General features: G+C 43.8%; 1 pseudogene; it reads right to left on the bottom strand.

Moving 5' to 3' along the window:
* Positions 1-4,076: 4,076 nt before the first annotated feature.
* Positions 4,077-4,224, bottom strand: LOC119931977 (annotated as a pseudogene).
* Positions 4,225-4,591: the final 367 nt, after the last annotated feature.

Raw genomic sequence — 4,591 nt, 5'->3', positions numbered from 1 at the left:
GCTTACTAGACTCACAGGTGCAGCTCTCACACACCACAAAATGTCACTAAATTATCCTGGGGCTTTCAGGACCACACTGAAAAAGAGTGAAATGAAATTTGTCTTCGGGGACTGGATCTGAAACTACCTAACTCATTTAAAAAACTAAGTATAACAGTGCCTGAAGATGAGCAGCTAAATTTTCCTTCCATCTGCCTTTTTCAATCATAACTTTGCTTTGGAAGATAATATTTTATTAGGCTATTTGACAAAAAACACCACTAGCTCAATATTTTAAAGGACCCAACACACTGGATCCCTACCACTGATTATCACTTTTTCCTGAGAAGATACCGAGCCCAGGCATACACACAAATGCATGCTTGCACGCGCACACACACATACACACACACACAATTGAGAATAGTTATAGAAACTTGACCAGGTGCAGGTGAATTTGGGGCTCAGGGCTCCTTTGATGAGTGAAAGTCCTGAGGATGGTATTAAGAAAATCAAGGGGAACCAGAATGCACACAAAAACAATCAATTGTATTTACTGAACACTTATTATGTGCAGAGCACTGTACTGAGCACTTGGGAGAATATAATACAACAGAATTAGCAGACACATTCCCTGCCCATAATGAGATTACAGTTTAGAGGGGGAGACAGACATTACACAGACATCGAATCAGGCCTCCATTTTCTCCCGATTTATGTAATTTCTTGATCTGGACGTACTTCTGTGGTGTTAGAAGAATGTTTTTGAAATGATGTTAACATACTTCTGAGGTCAATTCCTGATCGAAAATGACTCCCAGACATATAATGCTGCCTTGGTTAAAAAAAAAAAAGTGCCCCAAAAAGTGAATCATCACCCAGATCATTTGAATGAAATGAGACACAACAACTTTTCTACTTTTCTCCTCTGCCAGAAATGACTGCCCCTGTCCTGCTACGACTCAACCGAAGGAAATTAAAACAGCCCTATTATTCCCCAAGATATTTAAGATAATGCAATAAATACTCAGATGATTGATCAGAATGAAACACAAGCTCCTCAGGGAATCAAGCATCAGGCAGTTCTCCAAGAAGGAGCACCTGGAGTAGAGACCTGACAGATAGATCGATGGCCTGTGTGAGAACTCTGGCTGCCCAGTTCAATCAGGCTATTATAATTAATAAAAATGATAATTATTATGGTAATTGTTAAGTGCATACTATGCACCAGGAACGGTACTAAGCTAGGGTGGATACAATCAAATTGGGTTGGACACAGCCCCTGTCCCTTTTGGGGCTCACAGTCTCAATCTCCATTGTACAGATGAGGTCATTGAGGCACAGAGAAGTAAAGTGACTTGCCTAAGATCACACAGCAGACAAGCAGGTGGCATTTCTACCTAATCACTCAAAACTTGGAGCTCTGGATCTCATCAGTGACAGCGTGAGTAGGGAGAGAATGTCAATCGGCAGCTCGGTGGAGTGGGGCTCAAAATTCACTTTCCCGCTGTCAGGGACAGTCTCAGCAGCCTGAGCGTTGCAGGTTGCAGGCATGTTCTACTCTGTGCAAGCACTAAGCTCTTTTAACGCTGCGTAATCTGAGCTGTGTCTAAACTGCATGAAAATAGTTAAGGGCAGGTACACACAGACACCCGGCTCACGAAGTGCTCGCCGTTTAAATATAAGGGAAAACAGGTGTTTTTATCCCCATTTTCCAGATGAAAAAACAGAGGCCCAGAGAAGTTAACTCAGTCAAGGCCATGCATTAGGACCTGAAAGAGCCAGGATTTGAATCCAGTTTCTTTGACTGCTAGGCCCATGCTTTTTCCACTAGGACATGCTGCTTCCCACACTGCAGGACCTAAAAGCAATGGAGACCTGAGAAGTGGAAGCATTTTCTCAGAGAGACAGTAAGGGACTGTGTGAAGGATTCCAGTACTGTGAGAAATCTACCCACTACTTTATCTTAATCCACTGCCAGATATGTAATGAGTATCTCTCGAACTCCTGAAATGAAAATATCCCTTGCAGTTCATAGGAATTGGGCCTTAGGAGGATGCCACCAAGATCAAAAGCACATAAAGCAAGCAATTGGAAAGGAGGAAAAATGGTTAGGTTTTCAGTTTTCCTTGCAGGCCACCTAAAGGCTTGATTGGCTACAGAAGGATCCTGACATCTCCCTTGATCTGGATGATTTGTTTCCAGAATTTGGGGACTTCAAAGAAGCCAAGTCCTGGCTGCGTAAGCACGGGCACCTCTTCAATCATTAGTTACAAAGTTCTCCAATGATGACCTCCCTGCACAGAAGAGAGCCTCCTCCTCATAAAAGCCAGGACCAAAAAGATCACCACACTAAGCAAAACTGTAAACAGGAAGTCTGAAAATAGCATTTCCACGGATGACCCCTGTAAATACTGGACCAGGAGTCTCAAGTAACTTCATCCATTTCATACTGAATACATAACCTGGCTTGATGACAACCTCCCAATCCATTTTGGAGAAAGTAATGGAAATAGTATTCACAAGGTACTTACTCTATATTAAGGGCTGGGATAGATACAAGATAATAACATAGGACTCGGTCCCTGTCCCACACGGGGTTCACAGTCCATCCTATCCCTATTTTAAAGATAAAGAAACCAAAGCCAAGACAGGGTAAGCGACTCACCCAAGGTCACACAGCAGGCCGGTGGCAGAGCCGGGACTAGAATCCAGAACTCCTAACTCCCAGCCCCCTTGCTCTTTCCACTAGACCATGATGCTTCTGCAGATTCTAGACTCCTAAAACTCCACCTTGCTCCAGAGCCTTTGTATTTCCCCCTCCCAGATCCTTATGAACTTTAGTACCACATCTGAGCTGTGGACCTCGACAGCAGGAGCAGTCATGAAGGGAGGCGAAAATTGAAAAAAAAAATGCATAAAAATTTCTGGCACAGTATCTGTCCTGGAGAGGGGCAGACTAGCTGGAAGCCAAACTGTCTGGTCACCTTCTCTGCAAATAGAAGACCATTAATGACTGATGAATTGGAAAGTTTTTAATGTGCAGCTATTGTCAACACAACCCACCGCCGGATGGCTCTGGAGGAGTTGGGTAAAGACAAGGCTTGGAGAATGAGCTTAGTCCCCAAATAGGTAGAGGAGGAGGGAGAAACTAGTACAGAGCCTTATATAGGGGTGGAAATTCGTTAGTTGAAAGGGTCACAACGTTGGTCCTGCTTACCCTTTTGGAAGCTGCTTCTCTTTCCCTCCCCCAAGGAGTGTGTCCTGGAGTCACACACCTAAAGGAAGGCAAAATTCCTCCCAGAAGCAGGAACAGTTAATTCCACCCTCTGTTTGGGGTCCATAGATTTGTATCGAGAGGGCACAAAAGATTGTTTTCTATGATTTGGAGCCATTCAAGTGTGAATCCTGCCCTGTAAGTCAGTTTTTAAGTGTGTTATTAAAGACACTCCTGAGGGGCTAAGTCTCCCTCGCTAGAAAGAATCCTTTTGTTTGACACCCGGCACTACTGCTCCCTAGTGGTAAATAGTACAATTGCAATTTCCTCCCTTAATATCCACATTATTATGATTTTTTTTGTCTATTTTAAATCTCTCCTAGTAAAGCTTAACCAAATTGCAACCCTGAGCACTGATTCCCATTATATATGGCAAAGAGTTTCAATAGTTAGGCTTCTGCAAATCCACCTGGACCAAATGCTGTGGAAAACAGGGATGCTGTTCCCAAATCAAGGGGAAGAGCACTCAGGGTCAACCGTCATCAACACCTGAAACATCAACTGCTGCCTCTGATGATGCCCTTTTCTGCCTGGGCATTGTCTACATGGAAACACAGTCAATTTCACATGTACAACAGGAATGAAATATGAATTACCTTGTCTTATGCTGTCCAGTCGTCTCCGACCCATAGCAATGCCACAGACACATCTCGCCCAGAACGTCCCGCCTCCATCTGCAATCTTTCTGGTAGTGTATCCATAGAGTTTTCTTGGTCAAAACATGGAAATGGTTTACCATTGCCTCCTTCTGCACAGTCAACTTTTGTCTACTCTCTCGACTCTCTCCCATGCCGCTGCTGCCCAGCACAGGGGGGTTTTGACTAGTAGCAGATTGCCTTCCACTCACTAGCCACTGTCCAAGCTAGGAATGGAATGGGTATGCCTCTGCTTGACTCAGCTTGACTCTCCCTCCCGTAGTTGAGACTGGTAGAGTACTGGAAACTCTCCAGGTGCGACCTTGAGGGGGGGTGGAAATATGAATTAATGCCCATTATTTTGAGGTTCCAGAAACCACTTTTAATAGTGCTGATACCACAAGACCTGGTATGGACTCATTTTGGACCTCGATAGTGATTCTATCTGCCTTCAGTCTGTCCTTCTGTGAACTGAAATTCCACCTGTTCCCTACATCTTACAGAAGTCAGAACACATTGGGATGGGAAACTCAAAAATATAAGCCAGTACTGCTACTGCCACTATTAAAATGTCCCTATAGACACATCCATTGGGTTAGATAATGATGTTACGGACAACGAGGTTTTACTTATGTGGAAGTAGCTGAAAAAAAAATGATGGCTGACTGACAATCACTTCCACTATCCACCTGTTGCACTT

This window comes from Tachyglossus aculeatus, chromosome 8, assembly GCF_015852505.1.
Source record: "Tachyglossus aculeatus isolate mTacAcu1 chromosome 8, mTacAcu1.pri, whole genome shotgun sequence".
NCBI classification, from domain to species: Eukaryota; Metazoa; Chordata; class Mammalia; order Monotremata; family Tachyglossidae; genus Tachyglossus; species Tachyglossus aculeatus.
This window is presented reverse-complemented; position numbering and strand designations above follow the sequence as displayed.